Here is a 23,246-nt window from a genome sequence, read left to right as displayed (position 1 = left end):
CTTTTATCTAGACATATAGATTTGTTTTTGGGTGAACTGTACCCAAACTGAAATTCCAATTCCTAAGCTGCCGCATGCCAAACTCTCTAGGGAACTCATTCATGCATTGCCCAAACATGCTTATTTCAGTTCTTCAAAGTATGCTTTGGAATCAAAAAAAGAGAGATGGAAGAGGTATTTTTTTAATTTTATTTATTTTTTACTATTTGTGGGCTGGTCTACTGTGCAGTTATGAGGTACCAAAGATGATTGATAGTTAAGGGACAGCCCGTAAATAAATCAAGTGACTACTAACCAATAAAGAAAGGGGGAAAAGCAACAATAAAACAATCGATACTTCCAGGCAGGATTCTTCCAGACACTACGAGTGCAGCTACTGAGGGAGACAGATCAGCAGTGATATTGTGTGTTTTGCCCTTGTTGTGCCTAAGATGGAATAAAAAAATTTAACTTTCACAGTTGATTAATATTCCCACAAATAGTGGAACTTAACTTTGAAAGATGTAGCTTCCCAGGTGGTTATTCCCAATATACCACCCTCTTAAACTGCAAAATAGTCGAAATATTTGGGATTCAGCTAAACATCTATAAAAAGGATACAAATAAACCATATAGTGAAGCACAGCACAGCTGTAATGTGCGCTATAAAGTTACACTCACAGGATGTAGCAATTTGGGGTGCCTCCCCTGATGTAGGCTGGGGGGGGGCTAACACCTTCTTTATCTCCTTCAATCTGGACCAAGTTCCTCAGATGTTAAATCACTGAATGTTATTCACTTGATTCCAAAATATTCTTTAAAGAAACAAAAATTGCTTTGCATATATCAATATTAAAATTATTCGTCCACTAGTGTGGATTTCGTCAGGGTATATAATAGATAACAAGACAAACAACCCCTTTGGGTACAAAGCAGCTAACTAAACAATTCACTACTCCCCTTAAATATGACTAATCCCCTTGAACATGACTAGTTCCTCTCAGTCATTGGTGCTCCAATGGGTGTAGATCCTTCCTTTCACCTTATTGGATAGTGACCCTCTATTTCAGGTCCTTCTGCACAGTTGACCAAGATGTCCAGAATATCCACAATATCCAGCAACTCCTGTTATTTGCCATTTGCATTCCAGCGTCATTTTAGATGCGTTCCACCACTCGCGGTAACGTGATAGCACGTGTCTTTACTACCTACGTTCCAGCGCTATATTTTTATTTGTTTTTCTTTTGCAAACATTAACAGTGCCTTTCCCAGAAATGGCAATCTTTTACATTGTCCAAAATCACGCAATTCCCAAACATTTGATAAGCCACCGCTGGCCTACTCTGGCTCTGCATCATTGGAAATGTAGTGGACAAACAATTGTGCCAGAATTGGCTATCCCTAACTTAGAATGTGTGAATTATATACAATTTAAACCGAAACTAAGTATATGTTCACTTTTCTCTGGGGATGACCACTTTCAGACCCGCTAATCTCTTTCTGAAAATTGAATTACTGCACTGGCAGGATTGCGTTTAGACTTGTTTTATAGATGTTCTGGCTTGGAATTCAACTTGAATGACATAAGTGTGTCTCTTTTTTTTGCTGATGTTGCAGCCAAAACCAGAAGCTAGAACAGGGATGGAAAGATTTATGCTCTTTCTGAAGCAATGGTTTTACTGAGAAATGTGTGGAGATTTGTGATGTGCTAGCTATACAATGCTACAATTAAAACAAAGGCAGATGTTCTTCGAATTTCCAGATGGCAATTTGCAGGCCACACCCATGATCTTTACTGCCCACTCAGCAGGTTGGAGAGTTTGTGGAAGACCATAAAATGAGATATTGTTATTTACAGCTGCTCATGCTCCATAATCCTGAATTGTACTTCAGGAATGACTGCTCATAATATTTATTTTCGTAATGTATCAGGTCGTTTACTAATTAACCCCTTCAGTACCAGGCAGATATTAGCATAAAATTTATTTGAAGCATGGAATGCATAGCTAGAATGTAAACCTATCATAACACTGTCATTGTGTGTATCTACTGCTTTGCAGTCAAGTGCAACAATTATTATTTTGTACATTTACACCATTTTTATTTTTCACTTATTCAGTCAGCCTTTTTTTTAAAGATATTTGGTAAATGAAAAGCTTTATACAATATTGAGTTTCCTTTATCTTGCAACATTTCACACATGATCTGAAATGTTAGTATAAAAGCAAAAATGCACGTTTTCTCCCATACAGTAGATGTAACATTGATAAATAAAAATGGTCAAATACTTCGCTTATAGGTATTTGTAAGGACCTGGAGGCATTACTAGCTGTACAGTTTACAAAAAAAAGCAACAGAATGTAAAAATGTGTGTATTTGAGCATAATGCACGCACGCTGTAAATACAGTTAAATAATTTATTTCTAAATTAAAGGTATTTTGAAATTACAATAGCAATATTTTTCAATCTCTGGAATGCACATGTAATGTTGACAGTGAAATGGTAGTGTCCAATCACTCCACCCCGTCCCTGACTGTTGGAATGATAAGACCCACTGAACCTTCCTGCACTATTTGAAAGCAGGGGGTGAGCCTACATTTTCATCAACTTCACTTTCATGGGTTCTGACAGATTATCATACCTCCTACAGGCTGGTATTTGAATCTAGAGTATACATAGTTTGTGTCTATATTGTATATTAAAGGGGCACTATAGATATCAACATATATTTAGTTTAATGAAGCAGTTTAAATGTATATCTCATGCCCCATGCAGGCTGCTCAATTCTCTGCCGTTTAGCAGTTAAATCACTTTTGTTTCTGTCCATGCAGCCCTAGCCACACCTCCCCTCTAGGTGGGGATCATTCCGCCCAAGCGTGAAAGTTGGAGCTTCACCTAAGCTCCCAAAAAGTGTGAGTAGATTATTCTTATTATTCTTTTTAAACTGCATTTTACATACTATACTATCCATTTTTTTCTTTTTATCATTTACATACCTCCAAGGACATATCAGGCACTACACCACCCTTCTGTTTTTCCTTTTAAAGAAAAACCTAAGTATTTACAGATTAATAGTTTTCTATGGAGACACATTTTATTTAAAAGTATTATCGGACCTGATTTGAGGGGAACTTAGTCAAGATGTCTTGAAGCGTTGGTTTTTCTCCTCAATATCCAGATATGATTTTGGATCTATGATAATATTAACCTTTTCCTTTAATGGCAAGGCAGACAAGAATTTATATTTAAACAGATAAGATGAGATGAACTAACTTTCAGTTCCAGGGTACCTTATAGGATTTCCTAAAAGGAAATCACAAACCAATGCATATTGATGTAAATTCAGCTGCCATTTTAAAAGAAACAAAAAAGAGAAGACCACAGGGACTCCAAATTAAAGCCGTATGCAGATTTATTGGGAAAAAATGCAACGCCAAGCAACGTTTCGACCAACAGAGGTCTTTTTCAAGCTTGAAAAATACCTCTGTTGGTCGAAACGTTGCTTGACGTTGCATTTTTTTCCCAATAAATCTGCATACGGCTTTTATTTGGAGTGCCTGTGGTCTTCTCTTTTTTTGTATAAATTAAAGCCGTATGCAGATTTATTGGGGAAAAAATGCAACGCCAAGCAACGTTTCGACCAACAGAGGTCTTTTTCAAGCTTGAAAAAGACCTCTGTTGGTCGAAACGTTGCTTGGCGTTGCATTTTTTCCCAATAAATCTGCATATGGCTTTAATTTGGAGTGCCTGTGGTCTTCTCTTTTTTGTATATTATCCTGGGATTGCTGGTCCTGATCCGGAGCACCCTTAGCTGTTGGGATTGAGTGCGGTTCCCACTATCCACTCTGCCATTTTAAAAGAAGGCCTGGGAGGGCAATAGTAACAGTCTAATACTACATCAGTTAACACCAACATACTATACTGCTAAATGTATAAGACATATTATAAATGCATTGTTGTAAGTGAAACCAAATAAAACTATTCACTTTGACAGAAAAATAACTATTTTAAATAATATTCCTCAATTTCCCCCATTGTTTCTGTAATATTACAGACTTTTCCTCCAACAAAATGTTTACTACATCTGCCATTATAGTGTCCGTGCATAGTTAACTGAAAATGTTTGCATTGTAAAAACTTTCTTTTGTAGCTTTTCAGCGGAAATGAGAAATGCCTCTGACTTCTAAATCTAAATAAATGTTGACGAGTCTCCAATAAGGATTGACTTTATATTTAATCCAAAGAAAATCATTTTACAGACCAGTTCCAAGTCATTAAATCTTCTGAATGGGAGAACATTAGGAGAAGAAGAAAGCCCATAAATATTTTTTCTTTTCTTTTTTTTTTCTTCAGCCCCTTCCAAGGGCCACAAACAGTTCAAAAAGTCTTTTCTTTCTAAACTCCGATGTCTGGGGCTGCCTGCTAGGGAACACATAATCAGAGCGGAGATTTATAATGAGTGTCCTGCTCCTTCAATGTCTGTCACTGGAGACCAGATTTAATTGTAGAATTTTTCAAACTGATGTAACCAGGTCACACTCATCCATGCAATGGAAAAAAATGTTCAAAACATCAGACCTCGCAATCGCAATATAACAACATATAAGTAAGTTGCTATCTCTGGTTTCCTGGCATCTCGCTGTATGCAGAAAAAAGGTCTTGTGAAACTCAGCAAAATTTATTTGACTGAAGTAAGAACCACTGCTGATACAAGTCATCACTAAACCCAATCGAATAAAAATACCGTAACATTTATAAACAACTCATTCTGCATAGAATTCCGTGAATGTTTACAATGATGAAAGTAACATAATAGATTGTACGCCTTCTCCTCTTGTCTCTGTTCTATCCCGAATGTTAATTACTTGTTGGCAAATATCCCCATATTATAACTGTAAAGCACTGCTGAATATGTTGGCTATATATAAACAATAGTAATAAAAATTTTATTTGAAAAGGCAATAAACCCTCATCACAAATAAATTTGCAGATGGAGTATGAGCAATCCATAGGAACCAAATGTGTGTGTGTGTGTGTGTGTGTCTCTAGCCTGTCTAATGATGGACATTTGGTTCCTATGGATTGCTCATACTCCATCTGCAGATTGTGTGCCCCCATATAAAAAAAGTTATTTGTGATGAGGGTTTATTTCCTTTTCAAATAAAAACATTATTATTATTTATAAAAACTCACACAATCACATTCTCTCTCTCGACCACAGCTGGGTATCCCTTTAAGGGACAATCTAAGAACCAAAACCTCTACATCTTATTGTAGTGGCATGTCCCTGCAGTCATTTAACTGTAAATATTGCCGTTTCTCAGTCAGTGTTAGAAAAAAGCACTTGAGGTATTTTCTCATGAAGAAGCACTCATTGTCTTCTAAGTTGGGAGCCAGCCAGACTGGCTGTCAGTCAGCCTGGAGTGCTTGATGCCAGGCTAAAATTACCATTCAGTGGGGTAGACCACTCCCTTTGCGGGTGGGTCGTCCATTGTGGGCATTGCCAGTGTCGCAAATTACTCCACTGGTGACACCCTCTCAGGGCCTGCTTAGCCATCCCTACCTTATACCTTCCAATGTTGCGAAGTATGAGATTAGGATGAGTGGGTGGCATACCTCCCAGTGTTGTGGCCCCAACCTCTGGGCCAACAGTGGGGTAATAAGGGAGGAACCAAAGACAGGTTCCCACTTGTTCAATTATGTTAATGCTCCATTGGCCAGGAGATGGAATATCATCAATTTTAACTGTTAGAGGACCTCACAAAGATCACAATTTTGACATGGCAGTCCCTGTTTTGGGTTCCTGTCCTGCCATTTCAATGTTGTTGCTTGTTTTCCTGCATCTGTGGACACTAGGAACTATCACAATTGAATGAATAATTTAGACACACTTGTGATGTACGGTGAGAACTGGGACCATGCAGAGAGAACTTCAAAACTATAAGGTCTTCTGTGTTTAGGACTGTGAAGAAAAGAGAACTTTCATTTGTGACTTTGTAAGGCCATTCGTTACTTTTATGTTTTGTTAGTTTGGTAGACGAAACTACCGAACACCGACCAATCCCAGGCTCATTATCTACAAAGGAAACTGTCGAATGAGCGCTCTCTCTGGGTGGCCGTCGTTCGTATAACCGAACGCCACGTGGAAGAGAAAACGGCGGCCATCTTGTTTGCACGAAAGGAGGCAGCGGGACTTGGTCATCGAGTATCTGGAACTAAAATCGGACACTCGACTTTCCGAGCACCGCTAAAAACATACGAACGCTTGCTTCCTTTTCACGAACAGCTGGGAGAGTGCCGTTCAGTAGTTCAGTTCCCACGAACAAGGGGAACAATCGCTCCCATGAGCCAGGGGGCTCCATTCGTGTTTTCATTTGTTTATTTGACTTTATCGAAATAGAATGACCGCACAGACGGGAACTCATGGAACTATTTTGGGCAGGAGCCTCGTGTGCAGTCGGTGAAATGAGATTTCCATACAATTCAAAAACCCCTGAACCTATCTGGGTGATTTTTGAATATGTTGGTCACCCAGATCAGGGTTATCAGGGGATATGTCATTTATGGGGATACCATGTGTTTTAGTGTACGTTCCAACTTTTGGGGAAAATATGTTTAATCTGCCTGGAGATAATTGGGTTATCCATTAGCTTACCTAATTATCTGTCATGCCTTAACTATGGTATCCTCTTACTTCCTGGTTCCACGGAGCTTAGCCACACCCCTTTATGACACGGTCTCCCTATTTAATCCGACCGCACCAGCTGATCGACGCTGGATTATTGAACTACGTTCCGTACTCACGAACCGGCTACAACATCGTTGTGAAAGCCCTCTGTTACCGGACCGGACTAGAAGACTTCAAGTTCCCTTCACCTCTCCTCTTCCACGACTAAAGCTGAACACTCTCCTTCCAGGATTACCGCCTCTGAGGAGATCTCGGGAACCAGTGTTCTATGTGCCGGAAGCTAAGTAAAACCTCTGTGATAAGCGTTGCATTTCAAAGCTATTATTTCCTGTCTTCAAAGTCCTTCGATAAAACAAAACCGTTACAGCTAACTTCAACTCATACTTTATCTCAGTTAGCTGCATCTGTATCGCTTCAGTTAAAGTCTATGGAACAGCTATTGTAACTTCTTATCACCTAATTCATTAATACTACTAAGAGACTCTTTCTGATTCAGTGTCTGCTAATTACTACCGTTTACTCCTTAAAGCTACAGTGCCTGTAATTGTGGACTTCAGTTACCGTTTACTACTTAAAGCTACAGTGCCTGTAATTGTGGACTTCAGTTATCGTTTACTACTTAAAGCTACAGTGCCTGTAATTGTGGACTTCAGTTATCGTTTACTACTTAAAGCTACAGTGCCTGTAATTGTGGACTTCAGTTATCGTTTACTACTTAAAGCTACAGTGCCTGTAATTGTGGACTTCAGTTATCGTTTATTAATTAAAGCTACAGTACCTGTAATTGGACTTAAAGTCAATACCTTTTACTTTTGATAATAAATATTCAAACTATAAGAAATCTGCAGTTGTGTTCCTTCATAACAAATGTTTAGACGTGACAGAATAATCCAGCCATTGTAATGGATCCAGCAGATTTCGATTCTACGATAACTACGCTGAATCAAAGAGTTGATACACTAGCCCAAGGTGTGCAAGACCTGCAAGTTACTAACGAAAGAATTCTCACTTATGTCAGAGATCTACAAACTCATACTCCTCATACTGTTCTGCACTCACTTAGCGATCCTGCTGTATGTAACCCTGAAAAATTCTATGGTGATCGTTCCAAATATAAGGAGTTTTTTTATTCCTGCAAATTATTGATTGCTTTAAAACCGAGATCTTATCCCACAGAAAGATCTAAGGTTTATTCAGTTATCTCATTTCTGAGAGGTGAACCTATGTCCTGGGCCCATTCCTTTTTGGACAATGATGACCCCATCTTAGATTCACTGGAGGAATTCCTTAAAGCCATGTCTCTTCTCTATGAAGATCCATACAAACAAAATACTGCTGAATTAACAATTAGAACCTTGCTACAAAACCATAGACCCGTTGAAGATTATATTGCTGAATTTAAAAGATGGGCAGCAGAAACGCAATGGAATGACATCGCATTGCGCAACCAGTTTCGAATCGGCTTATCTGACGCTGTTAAAGATGAACTATCCAGAATAGAACTCCCTACTACTTTGAATGCTCTGATTCATCTATCGATCAGCATTGACAGAAGGCTGAGAGAAAGAAAGACCGAAAAGGCTCTCTCAACTTCAACTGGGAAAAAATCATTTCATCCTCCAAAGCCTCCTGACAACCCATCTGAACCAATCGATACCTATGGAAATAGGGATATTAAGAAGTCCCCTCACTCCTGAAGAGAAAAATCAAAGACTTATATTAAACCTCTGCATGTATTGTGCCTCTCAAGTTCATTTAGTCTCTGATTGTCCTTTATTGAAACGGTTAAAAAGGCAGTAGGCAGTCTCATGCCTCTTCCATCCTAAGTGTACTTCCCTCTACAGCAAATACTCAAATGTCCCCTATCGTTCTTGTATTACAGTGGGACAATAAAAGAATTATAACCAAGGCTGTTATCGATTCCGGTGCAAATGGAGTATTCATCGACTCAGCCTTTGTAACAAAGAATAAAATTCCTTGTGTTCGTAAAAGAACTTCTGTGCCTGTTAAAGTGATTGACGGGTCCCTCATTTCATCGGGACCAATACTTCATGAATCCATCCCTCTAAAAGTAACCATCAATCATACTCATATTGAAAGTCTTATATTTGATGTTATCTCATCACCATTTTTTCCTATTATATTAGGGATCAACTGGTTAAGGAACCACAACCCTCAAATCTCATGGTTTCCCTTCTCTTTTGCCTTTAATTCCGATTATTGCAAGAAAACATGCTTGCAACGTATTCCAATTCTTCAGTCTACTAAAGAACCAGCTAAAACCTCATGTTGTTCTGACACCGAACTGGAGTTTCCTCCTCCTACAGTCATTGGAATCTTATCTTCTCTTATTGACGACATTAAAGGTCTCAGTGAAGATGCTCTTGAACTTCCTAAATCAATGAAATTATCCAAGAAAAACAGTCTCTACTATTTTAAAGACCGGATTTATGTACCTCCCTCTTTCAGAATTAAAGTACTTGAATTTATTCATGATTCTCCTCTGGCAGGTCATCCAGGTATGAAAAAGACCCTTGAATTGTCTAAGAGATACTATTGGTGGCCTCGTCAAGATCGAACTATTGAATCTTATGTCAAATCTTGTTCTATATGCCAAGGATCCAAACATGTCCATCATCGACCATTCGGTCAATTATTGAATTTACCGATTCCTGAACGGCCTTGGCAATCCATTTCTATGGACTTCTTGGTGGAACAACCTCCTCCCTCTTATAAAATCGGTGATCTTGTCTGGCTTTCCTCAAAGAACATCTCTACAAACCGTCCATCAAAGAAGTTAAGTTCCCTTTTTCTTGGTCCTTTTCCAATACTATCGGTTATCAACCGTAATGTTGTTAAATTGAAACTTCCACCTACTTTGAAGCTACATCCTGTTTTTCATGTGTCCTTACTAAAGCCTCATCATCCTGACCCTTTCCAAAGAAATGTCACTACTTCTCCTGATCCCATATTGGTCCAGGGCGAAGAAGAATACGAAATTCAAAGTATACTGGATTCAAGGATCCATCGTGGCTCTTTACAATACCTCATCAGATGGAAAGGATATGGAATTGATGAAGATACTTGGGAAAACTCCTCTGTCGTTCATGCTGACAAATTGATTTCCAATTTCCACAAGCGTTACCCTTCTAAACCAAGTCAATAGCACCCAGAGGTTGCTCATTAAGGAGGGGGTACTGTCATGCCTTAACTATGGTATCCTCTTACTTCCTGGTTCCACGGAGCTTAGCCACACCCCTTTATGACACGGTCTCCCTATTTAATCAGACCGCACCAGCTGATCGACGCTGGATTATTGAACTACGTTCCGTACTCACGAACCGGCTACAACATCGTTGTGAAAGCCCTCTGTTACCGGACCGGACTAGAAGACTTCAAGTTCCCTTCACCTCTCCTCTTCCACGACTAAAGCTGAACACTCTCCTTCCAGGATAACCGCCTCTGAGGAGATCTCGGGAACCAGTGTTCTATGTGCCGGAAGCTAAGTAAAACCTCTGTGATAAGCGTTGCATTTCAAAGCTGTTATTTCCTGTCTTCAAAGTCCTTCGATAAAACAAAACCGTTACAGCTAACTTCAACTCATACTTTATCTCAGTTAGCTGCATCTGTATCGCTTCAGTTAAAGTCTATGGAACAGCTATTGTAACTTCTTATCACCTAATTCATTAATACTACTAAGAGACTCTTTCTGATTCAGTGTCTGCTAATTACTACCGTTTACTCCTTAAAGCTACAGTGCCTGTAATTGTGGACTTCAGTTACCGTTTACTACTTAAAGCTACAGTGCCTGTAATTGTGGACTTCAGTTATCGTTTACTACTTAAAGCTACAGTGCCTGTAATTGTGGACTTCAGTTATCGTTTACTACTTAAAGCTACAGTGCCTGTAATTGTGGACTTCAGTTATCGTTTACTACTTAAAGCTACAGTGCCTGTAATTGTGGACTTCAGTTATCGTTTATTAATTAAAGCTACAGTACCTGTAATTGGACTTAAAGTCAATACCTTTTACTTTTGATAATAAATATTCAAACTATAAGAAATCTGCAGTTGTGTTCCTTCATAACAAATGTTTAGACGTGACATTATCTCACAGGCAGAGAGGAGGGGATTGTATGTTTGCAGTGGGAGTGTTTCACTTTGTCAATGTAATGCTATTGGTTGTAACTTTTGTGTCCTGGTGCCCCACAAGGTCCTGTTGTGAGGTCCCTTTGCATGGGGACTTGCATAAAAGCCAGTGTGGCATCAATAAACCATTATTCCTGTTGTACCCTTCATGAAGTCTAGGCTCATGTTTGGGTAACTACCTACTGGCTGGGGAGAAACTTCTTGGAAGCTGCATTCATCTGGAACTATTCGTACTTACACCTGAACTGCAGCTATAATCACTAAGGCTCAGCAGTTTGGGAGGAATAGGCGAACAAGGTACCATAACTACCAGCATTCGTAAGAACTGGTGGCAAGAAGCGGGACCGAATGGGACTCCCAAGGACAACTGGTGAATGGCCCAGCAGTATGAGAAACTAAAAAGGACTACGCTGAAAAAGAAATACAGATTTGCACTTTTCGGACTTTTAAAAAGCAATAAAATACATACATCTACTTTGCTTAAATGAAGACTGTAACAAAACTGTTGCTTTATTTGCATGCCTTATGTAATGCTTTGAAGATAAAAAAAAAAAGGACTACACTGAAAGATTTGCTGGAAGCCCGAGGTCAGGTGGCAAGCAACAGAAAGAGAGCTACCCTCATAGCAGAAATGATGGAGGGCGACCAAACCAGCAACGTGGTGAATGTCAGCCAGGAGGAGGCAGAGTTCCAGCAGAACCATGTGGAGGTTGAATTTGTTCAGACCAAACCCCACAATGGAGATGGTGGCGCATGTCCTGGCTCAGGTAGGCGCAGTGCACAGCAGGCAAGCCTGAGCCAGGGAGACACAGCATCCTTGTCGGGATTTACAAATGTAGGGCAGCGGAGAAAAATTAATTACGCTGCATTTAAAACTTTTTCAGACAGAGAGATGGAGATTGATGCTTATCTACAGGACTTTGAGCGACAGTATGCTTTAGAGGGACTGGAGCAGGAACAGTGGGCCGTGATATTAAGCAGCAAACTCACTGGCCGTGCAGCAGAGGCATACCGAGCAGTTCGTGACGCAGCCTTCCATGACTACGCCAGGGTAAAGGACATTCTGCTAGCACGGTATTCTGTGACTCCAGAAACCTATCAGAAAAAGTTTCGGGCTCTAAAGAAAGGGAACCGAGACTCTTACATGGAATAGGCGTTTAGGATGTACTGGGCAGCCCAAGAGGCGGCAAGGTTGGCGGACGAATATCATGAGGGAAGGAAAGTGGAATCAAGTGGAGGTCGGAATACTGTAAAAACCTTTGCTCCAACACCAGGCCCTGTGACCGCCCCCAGGTCTAACCCTTTCACACCAGCACCACTTCCGAACAACAACCCACGTGCACCGAATGTGTGTTATCAGTGCAACCAGCCGGGGCATTATAAAATGCGTTGCACACAGCGGATCAGAGGGAACTGGGAATGACCAGCACCACCACCACCGAGGGCCACAGTGCACTACTACCACCATGAGGCACCAGAAGCACCAGAAGCACCGACCACCAACGCTGAACAGTGGGCCATGCTACATGAAGTTAATCCAGCGCAAGTAGAAGGAGGCAATCGGGAGCACCACAGGCAGTGGGTTACCGTAGATGGTAAGGATACCAAAGCACTAAGGGACTCAGGAGCCACTCTCACCCTGGTTCACCCGCACACAGTATACGCCAGGGCCCACACCAACAGGACCGTGGCAGTTCGAGTAGCAGGAGGTGCCATCCACAAGCTACCCACAGCTCGGGTACACCTCAGCTGGGACACCGGCGCTAAACAGCTGGAAGTAGGCATTCTGTCCGGCCTACCAGCTAAAGTTTTGTTGGGGAACAATTTGTGGTGTCTTACTTCACAGCTGACCAACCCGGAACCAGTTGGAGCATAGCCCGTGACCACCAGGGCTCAAGCCCGTAGAGAAGAACCGGCACACTCCGAGGAACCACAGGTAGGAAACTCTAACCCCTCACCGTCCCCTGACCCTATCCCATTCTGGTGCACCCCACAAGGTTTTGGGCAAGCCCAGCAGACCGATCCCATGTTGGCAGGATATAGGATAGCCGAAGGATCCCCTAGAGAGGGTAATTCTCAGGAGAGTTTTTGTTGGGAGAAGGAGCTGTTATACAGAGTCACCGGGGAAGTGGAGAGTGGGGCAGCCCAAATCATAAAGAAACTGTTATTTGTACCCCTTAAGCTCAGCCATGATATCCCGTTAGCAGGACACCTGGGTGTGAAGAACACTAAGGATCGCCTCACCCAGACGTTCTTTTGGCCGGGTATATCCAAAGATCTACAAACCTACTGTAGGACATGTGATACATGTCAACACATAGGAAAGAGGGTTGACCACCCTAAGGCTAAGCTACGCTCCTTACCCATAATAGAGGAGCCCTTCTACGGGATAGCAGTAGATCTGATAGGACCACTCACCAAGCCCAGTTTTTCAGGAAAGAGCTATATCCTCATGGTAGTGGACTATGCCACTAGATACCCAGAGGCTGTAGCGCTTTCTAATATTGAGGCAGAAACCGTAGCTGAGGCCTTAGTTAAAAAATGTTCCAGGGTAGGGTTCCCCAAGGAGATCCTGTTTGATCAGGGAACGCAGTTCACCGCAACTGTAACCCAACAGTTGTGGCAGAGCTGTGGTGTCAAGCCCCTGTTCAGCTCGCCTCTCCACCCCCAGACCAACGGTCTCTGTGAACGATTTAATGGCAAATGCTCACGGCGTTCAGAGCCTGTGGACACTGGGAACGGTTTCTCCCTCACCTCCTGTTTACTTACTGAGAAGTGCCCCAGGCATCAGTTCGGGGACCCCTGGACCTCATACGGGAGCACTGGGAGGGCAATACAGGAGAGGAGTGAACCCCTATCGTATCCTACGTACTGGAGTTCCACGACCGCTTACAGGCCCTGACCGACTCAGTTCGGGAAAACCAACAAGCGGCTTAGAAACGACAGAAACAGTGGTACGATAAGGGGGCATGAGATAGGATACTTGAGGTAGGGCAAAAGGTACTGGCCCTTCGACCCTCTAAAAAGAATAAACTAAAGGCGGCTTGGCAATGTTCTTTAAGGTGGTGGAGCGGATTAGCGACACCACCTACATGGTAACAAAATGTTCAGATGAGCGGATCAGACAGGCCTTTCATGTGAACATGTTAAAACCGTATTTTGAACGTCCCAAGGACGTGGCGGCTATCTGCGCCCAGTCGGCAGAGAATAGTGAAGGACTTCCCCTACCCAACCTACTGGCTGCTAACCCAGGTACAATAGAGCAGGTCGGACTAGGGGAAAAATTAGACCCCACAAAGCAATTGGACGCCAAACAGCTGCTCCAGGAATACAGAGAGTTATTCTCCTCTCTACCCGGGTACACCTCAGCTGCAGTCCACCGGGTAGAGACTCAAGGAGAAACCCTGTTGCGCCAACAACCCTACCGTATTCCTGAGGCAGTACGGTCCAACATGTAGAAAGAAATCCAGGAGATGTTGGAATTGGGGGTCATTGAAGCTTCACACCGGTAGTACTAGTACCGAAGCGAGACGGCACGGCACCCTTCTGTATTGACTACCGGAAACTGAACGACCGGACTATAACTGATGCCTACCCCATGCCACGGATCGATGAGTTACTTGATCGCATGGCAAGTTGGCACTTCTGAACTACCCTAGACCTGTGCAAGGGGTATTGGAAATCCCTCTGGACGCGGCCACCATTCCCAAGTCTGCATTCGTCACCCCATTCGGGTTATACCAATTCTGGGTCATGCCCTTTGGGATGAAGAATGCCCTTGCCAGGTTTCAATGGATGGCGGACCGACTTCTAGATGGAATGCAGGACTTCGCATGTGCCTACCTAGATGATATTGCTGTCTATAGTGGCACTTGGGAAGCCCACCTGACACGGTATTTGGGAAGATACAGGAGGCAGGCCTCGCGCTAAAGCCCGAGAAGTACCATGTAGGGATGGCAGAGGTACAATACCTGTGGCACAGAGTAGGCTCAGGAAAGCAGAGGCCAGAGCCAGCCAAGGTCAAAGCCATAGCCAAGTGGCCTCAACCCCGCACCAAAACCCAGGTATTAGCGTTTCTGGGCACCGCAGGGTACTACAGAAAATTTGTCCTTGAGTACAGCGCCCTGGCCAAACCCCTTACTGACTTAACTAAGAAGTCATTGCCCAAACAGGTAGCGTGGTCCCCGTAGTGTGCAATAGCTTTCCAGAGACTTAAAGCGTCCCTGAGCGAGGCACTGGTATTGGCAGGCCCAGACCCTACTAAAAAAAATTCTCGTCCATACAGATGCCTCAATGTTTGGGTTGGGAGCCGTGCTAAGCCAAGTGGGGGACGATGGAATAAAGCACCCGGTGGCATACCTCAGCCGCAAACTACTTCCCAGAGAAGTCAGCTATGCCACCGTGGAGAAGGAATGCCTGACGCTAGTATGAGCCTTACAGAAGCTCCAACCTTTCTTTATGGTCATGCTTTCACCTTACTAACTGACCACAACCCCCTCATTTGGCTCAACCAAGTCTCTGGAGACAAATCTCGTTTGCTCCGCTGGAGCCTGGCCTTACAACCCTCTAATTTCACACTACAATATTGCCCAGGCAAGCAAAATAGTAATGCGGATGGCCTTTCACGCCAAACGGAACTGGAGTTATAAATATCTTACCCGGACATCCCCAAGCCGATCCGACCGGGTCTAAGGGGTTATGCCGACCCATGGAACTAAGGGGGAGTAATGTGAGGAAAAGAGAACTTTTCATTTGTTACATTGTTAAGCCATTCGTTGCTTTTATGTTTTGTTAGTTCGGTAGATGAAACTACCGAACACCGACCACCCCCCTGGCTCATTATCTACAAAGGAAACGGTCGATTGATCTTGTTTTCACGAAAGGAGGCAGCGGGACTTGGTCGTCGAGTGTCTGGAACTAAAATCTGACACTCGACTTCCCAAACACCTTTAAAAACCAAATGAACGCTTGCTTCCTTTTCACAAACAGCTGGGAGAGCGCCATTCTGTAGTTTAGTCCCCACGAACAAGGGCAACAATCGCTCCTATGAGCCATGGGGCTCCATTCGTGTTTTCATTAGTTTATTTGACTTTATCGAAATGAGACTTCCATACAATTCGAAAACCCCTGAACCGATCTGAGCGATTTTTTAATATGTTGGTCACCCAAATCAGGGCTATCAGGAGATATGTCATTTATGGGGATACCATGTGTTTTAGGGTATGTTCCAACTTTTGGGGAAACCTTTTTTCTGCCTAGAGATAATTGGGTTATCAATTAGCGTACCTAATTATCTCACAGGCAGAGAGGACGGGATTGTATGTTTGCAGTGGGAGTGTTTCACTTTGCCAATGTAATGTAATGTAAAAGTTGTAACTTTTGTGTCCTGGTGCCCCACAAGGTCCAGGTGGGAGGTCCCCTTGCATGGGGACTTGCATAAAAACCAGTGTGGCATCAATAAACCCTTATTCCTGTTGTACCCTTCATGAAGTCTAGGCTCATGTTTGGGTAACTATCTACTGGCTGGGGAGAAACTTCTTGGAAGCTGCATTCGTCTGAAACTATTCGTACCTACACCTGAACTGCAGCTATAATCATGAAGGCTCAGCAGTTTGGGAGGAATAGGCGAACAAGGTACCATAACTACCAGCGTTCGTAACAAGGACTGTCTGTCAGCCTGGTGTGTCACTTTGACATTCCCCTTCAGTGGGTGGACCTTCCCACTTTTCCTGATGGGCCTGCCCATAACTGGCTATGACAGTGACACAAATTGCCACCCCAGTACTGTTTCCATGCCTCTAAATTAAGTATGTGCTAGTACTGACACTAGGCAAATATTTCAGATTGTTTCAGATCCATGGCCTGATTTTAAAAATATCTGGAATTTGCAGTGAAGATCACTGTGATGGTTTATTTTAGTAATTCTGACTGGGGGCATTCCAACTTTTGTAAATAAACTCTGTTTTGTCAATTATTACTTTTTTTTTAATTGTACATTTTGTAATATTTGAAGAGCTAATTGCCATCAATAGAAAACAAAACTGACTGCTGAATGAGTGTTTGACACTTCGACAGTGAATTTTAGTTAACTGTAAAACAAATGGCAAAATTCAGGCCACCGGAGTTGGAAAGTTATTTATCACATCTGAATCTTGCAGTTTGGCTTTCAGTTCGTCTCAGCTCACTGTTTAGTGCATAAACACATTGTTGCAATAGTACTGGAGTACCAATGAAAATAAAAAAGGAAAACTGCATATCGGGGAAGAAGGGAAAGATGGAGTTTACATCCAGCAATTCTGAAACTCAATATTGAATTATACATTGCCTATGTATCACTTCAATTAAAGGACCACTATAGGGTCAGGAACACAAACATGTATTTTTGACCCTACAGTGTTAAAACATTATCTAGCCACCCTGGCTTCCTCTTGTCGCATAAAATAGTACAATCTTTCTGTACTGTAATTTATTCCACTCTGGAAAGAATTGGATTGTCTGAGACTGTCAAGGAGGCAGATCAGGGGAAGAGCAGCACATGCCAAACACAGCTCTGGCCAATCAGCATCTCCTCATAGAGAAATGCAATCAATGCATTTCTATGAGGAAAGTTCAGTGTCTCCATGCAGAGGGTGGAGACACTGAATGTCAGTCACACTGTGCAGCACTGCCCCAGAAAGCACCTCTAGTAGGTATCTAAGGCGTGGCCAGTGGAGTTATACCTAGGCTGTAATATAAACACTGCTTTTTCTCTAAAAAAAGACAGTGTTTACAGCAAAATGCCTGCAGAGACTATAGTGTCCCTTTAATCTATTAAACCAGTGACATTAATCTATCTGGTGACTATAGTGTTCCTTTAATCTCTGGTGACTATAGTGTCCCTTTAATCTATCAAACCGACTCTACATTGTAAATGGTCTTATAACTTTTTTATTTTATTTTTGATTATTAAATTTTTTTATTTTTAACCCCTTAACGACGCAGGACGGTTCAGGACCTTCATCGGCATTTTTGCGTTGCCGACCGACGAAGGTCCTGAACCGTCCTAAATTTAAGCGGTACTTACCCGATCGCCGTCATTCCCCCGGCGGCGATCGGCGGTGCTCCCGTTGTGGGGAGACTGCCTGCAGCCCAGACAGTCTCCCCATGGCGGATTAGGACCCCTGTGGCCATGTGATCGCCCAACAGGGCGACCACATGGTCACAATAGGTGTCCATGTGTCTGCCTGCAGGGGGACTGTCTGTGCTGACAGGCAGTCTCCCTGCAAGTGTAAAATCATAAAAAAAAATAAAGTTAAAGTGAATAAAAAAAAATTATTACTATATATGTGTGTATATATATATATATATATATATATATATATATGATATATAGACATATATTATACCTATATAATATACGTCTATATATCATATATATAATGTCATACTAAGTGTATTTTTATATTAATATGTACATATATTAATATAAAAATACACTTAGAATTAAATTACACACGTATATATATAAAATATATATAATAACTATATATATTGTATATATATATTATAAAATACAAATAAGTAATTTAAATTAAATTAAACATGTAAAAATAATAAAAATTATATATCTATACGGAATTTTATTCGAACTGTATTTTGATATTAATATATATATATATTTATATCAAAATACACTTAGAATGAAATTGTATATATCTATGTATATATAAATAAATAAAAAGAATACGAACTATTCATATGTCCATATACAAAATTACATAAATAATTATATAAATATACACGTAGACTTCAAATATATAACTATGCATATATATTTAAATTCTACGTGCGTATTTATGTAATATTTTTACATAATTAAGTTATTTTATTGATTGCAATTTAAGGGACCTGCCTGCCAACCCAGGCCGAAAGTCCAGAGAATTTAATTTGCTGTCACTGTATTTTACCCTGTAACGTTCTACGACACCCTAAAACCTGTACATGGGGGGTACTGTTTTACTCGGGAGACTTTGCTGAACACAAATATTAGTGATTCAAAACAGTAAAACATATCACAGCGATGATATTGTCAGTGAAAGTGACTTTTTTGCATTTTTCACACACAAACAGCACTTTTACTGATGATATAATTGTTGTGATACATTTTCCAGTTTTGAAACACTAATATTTGTGTTCAGCAAAGTCTCCTGAGTATAAAAGTACCCCCCATGTACAGGTTTTATAGCGTTTTTGAAAGTTACAGGGTCAAATATATGGGTCAAATATTTTTACATTGAAAATGGCCAGGTTGGTTACGTTGCCTTTGAGAGCGTATGGTAGCCCATGAATGAGAATTACCCCCATGATGGCATACCATTTGCAAAAGAAGACAACCCAAGGTATTGCAAATGGGGTATGTCCAGTCTTTTTTAGTAACCACTTAGTCACAAACACTAGCCAAAATTAGCGTTCAATTTAGTTTTTTACTTTTTTCACACACAAACAAATATGAACGCTAACTTTGGCCAGTGTTTGCGACTAAGTGGCTACTAAAAAAGTCTGGACATACCCCATATTGAATACCCTGGGTTGTCTACTTTAAAAAAATATGTACATGTGGGGTGTTATTCAGCGATTTATGACAGATAATAGTGTTACAATGTCACTATTGATACATTTTAAAAATGTATGTTTTGAAACCGCAATATCCTACTTGTACTTATAGCCCTATAACATGCAAAAAAATAGCAAAAAGCATGTAAACACTGGGTATTTTTAAACTCAGGACAAAATTTTGAATCTATTTAGCATTTTTTTTCATTCGCTTTTGTAGATGAGTAAAAGATTTTTCACATAAAAGTCAAAAAACATGTATTTTTTTCAATTTTTCATCATATTTTTTCATTTTTTAAAAATTAAATTACATGAGATTATATAAATAATGGTATGTAAAGAAAGCCCCTTTTGTCCTGAAAAAAACAATATATAATTTGTATGGGAACAGTAAATGAGAGAGCGGAAAATTACAGCTAAACACAAACACCACAAAAGTGTAAAAAGATGCCTGGTCGCAAATGTACAACATCGCAAAAACAGTCCGGTCCTTAAGGGGTTAATAAAGAGTTTATAAAGTGTCAGCCCTGTAACCGGTGACGTGTAAAATTGCACACCACAAACCACATAAATTGGATAATAAGTTCCCCTCCCCAGCACAACCTTATCCCTAAGGGTAATTACTCACAACCTTTTATCATCCTTCAAAACATTTCAAACAGTGATGGGTTTTAACCCCCTTCATGCGGAGTGACATTCCCAGGCAGTCACTCCAAGACAAGTGACTATCTCATAACATAGATTTTATAGATTGCAGCAGTTAAAGTGTATCTGTGTGTTTTATTGTGTGTATATGGGTCATTGTTTGTAGATCAGCATCATCTGCATTGTGTGTGTGCATGTGTATCAGTGTGTGTATTTGTGCATGATTATCTGTGTGCATCTGCATGTGCAACTGTGCACGTATATATATACGTATATATATACACACACGCACACATGCACATACACCACATACACACACTGATACAAAACAGATATAGATATACACACATGTACACACACTGGCACACATGCACATATACACATGCAGATACAAAAATACACATGCGCAGATATACTAACATACATGCGCACAGATACATATGCACGTACATGCACATACACAAACACTGACATACATGCACATGCACACGGATTCTCACCCTGACACATGCTTAGATATACACTGTGTGTGTGCTTCTGTGGCAATCTATGGTTTGTGACAGTGCCTGTGTGTACCATTTTGTAGCAATAAGCATCATGTTGTGGTGGAATCTCGGTAAAAATAAATTTAGTAGGCCGAGATTACCACGTGGCATGTGTACGTGCATATGCTGACGTATCGATCAGTTAGTTGCACGTGGCAAGATACGATCAGTAGTGTACGGAGCATGTGCGAGAATACAGGATGTAGTATTCCCCTCCTCCATTGTGCTGGACAGGCCATGCGGTCAAGCAGGAAGTTAATTCTTATTTGTATTGATTGGTCAAGAGAATGTGCGGGTGGAGCTTAATATGGGAGGAGTTATATGCCTATATAAGGAGCCTGCACTATTGTCCGGGGCTCAGAACTTGCTGTATTTTGGTGACATTAGTCCCTCTGAGTCCCGATCGGTGAACCGAATAAAGAATCTCTTCCTTCCTGAAGAAACCTGTGTCCATCTCTCTGTGCTTGGCTTCCGTCAGTTTCTCCGGTATCATTTGGTGCATTGGCCGGGAAGCTCATCGTTCAACGGTAGCTGAGAAGCCGAGGCGTGAGACGGTCTATCTTTGCCCACGTTCTCTACGGCTGCACCCCTGAACTTCTGCGTGGACCTCCCTTCGTCTCGGCTCCACTGGTCTGTTGTCCAGGAGATCATCGGCCTCTACGTAGTAAGTGCTGGGGTGTCCCCGTCGATGAGTGTGAACTCAGGTTCAGGAACGAGGAGGTAAGACGACCGCTGTTTTAGACGGCGGACCCACTAGGGGTATACCGATTGTGCGGTAGGCCCATAAGGGGTTAAATCTGTGTATGGAATCTGCCCCCTCTGTCGGAGGGAAGGAGCGAAGGTGCACCGCTCAATCGAACGCTCTTTAGTAAGACTGTTTGATTTGGTTTGGAGTCAAGCGGGGTTCTGTGTAAATAGCCCTAGCCTGACACCGGTGTCTTGTCTAGACTAGCGTTCTAGGGTGTACAATTTGTTCGCTAGGTCGGAGGGACCGGGAGACTAAGCAGACTCTGATGTACATTATCGTTTGCTAGATCTCAACCTATCTTGGCTAAGTGGGAAGGCGTGTAAATTTGGAATCCACTAGACTATTGATAGAGTAGAAAGACTAAAAGGGTTCTGTTGTAAATTCCGCCCTCTAGTTCGCTATATGTGGTGCTTGGGCAGTGTGGCTAACCAAAACGGATGTAGATAGTTTTAGGTAGTCCATCAAGGTACTGGCCAATAGTTTAGTTGGGATTGTATATGTGTTAAAGATTGTTAGTAAAGTGTATATCTTGTTAGATAGCGCGAGCTCAGCCGTCTAGCGAGAGTGTTAATAGTGTGTTGCTGTATTATAGTGCACGGTACCATAACCCTGTATATTTACTGACATTGTAAATAAGTACTAATCATTGTCGTCTAATGCATGTCTAACACCATAACCACTAATAATTGTATTGTGACCTTAAATTGTACTTTGACCTATGCTAACCGTACTGTAACTACTATTCGTAAAAGACGATGTTACTGGGGTGTGTTATAGACGGGTAATTCATATATAGAGAGAATTATAGCGTGGGTGACTGTATAGTTTCGCCAAAGGGCATTATATCGATTACTTAGTGACTGGTGTAACAGCTGTGTGTGTACGGGAATTCCCTGAGTGATTATCGTGTTATTGTGTACGCTTCTCTTGGTAACTGTACCACGTGGTGCTGTGCCGGAAGAAACGGGTGTGACTGTTGAATAGAGCGTGTGTATAGTATTCGTTGTCAACGACGCTCCATTGCTAAGTATGGGCGCGTCGGAGTCAACGATTTTGGATCCCTTAGGTTGTATGGTGAAGAATTTTAAAAAGGGATTTACGAAATGTGATTTTGGGGTTAAAATGTCTTCTGTACGTTTGGTCACTTTGTGCACTAGGGAGTGGCCTACTTTGGTCGCGGCATGGCCGCCACGTGGCAGTTTGGATCCAAATTTGGTACAGCGTGTACACGTGGCTGTATCAGGTAGGCCTGAACTTTACGGACAGTTTCCATACATAGATTGTTGGAGGCAGGCCGTAAACGACTCGCCAAGATGGATTCGGATATGCCACGAGGAGCAATGTCGCCTCATGGTGGCCAGGACATGGTGGCCAGGACTTGTTTGTCCACTAGGACCATGGTTAAGCCCATTTTGGACACGCCCCCTGAGTCCGAGAGGGAAGTGATACAAGTACAGGAAGTTCCACACCCACTCGTCCGTTGTCCCCATCTACTTCTTCCTCCAGCTCAGAATCCATCCCACCCGTTACTAAACCTCCCCTTCCGGTACCAACCCCCGTTAAACCCATATATCCTGATTTGGCGCCAACTCAAGCTTCCGGTCAGGCTTCTTCTAGCCCGGCTCGGAATATTCTATTTACCGACCTTCCCTAAAATCAAGCTTCTACATCCTCATGTCTTACTACCCCCCGACCGGAACCTCTAACCGACGCCCCTCTACGTAGCCCTATACTAACCCGACAACTGACCGGTACCCAACGACCCAAACATTATCAGATGCCTCTTCGTTTGAATCCTAGGTCAGCCTATCTTGATACCACAGGTCAAATGGTGTATGCTGACCCAGTCTTCGTATATGTCCCGTTCACGACTACCGATCTCTTGAATTGGAAGACCCAC

Source organism: Pelobates fuscus, chromosome 7 (assembly GCF_036172605.1).
Source record: "Pelobates fuscus isolate aPelFus1 chromosome 7, aPelFus1.pri, whole genome shotgun sequence".
NCBI lineage: Eukaryota > Metazoa > Chordata > Amphibia > Anura > Pelobatidae > Pelobates > Pelobates fuscus.
Note: the sequence above shows the minus strand (reverse complement) of the source record.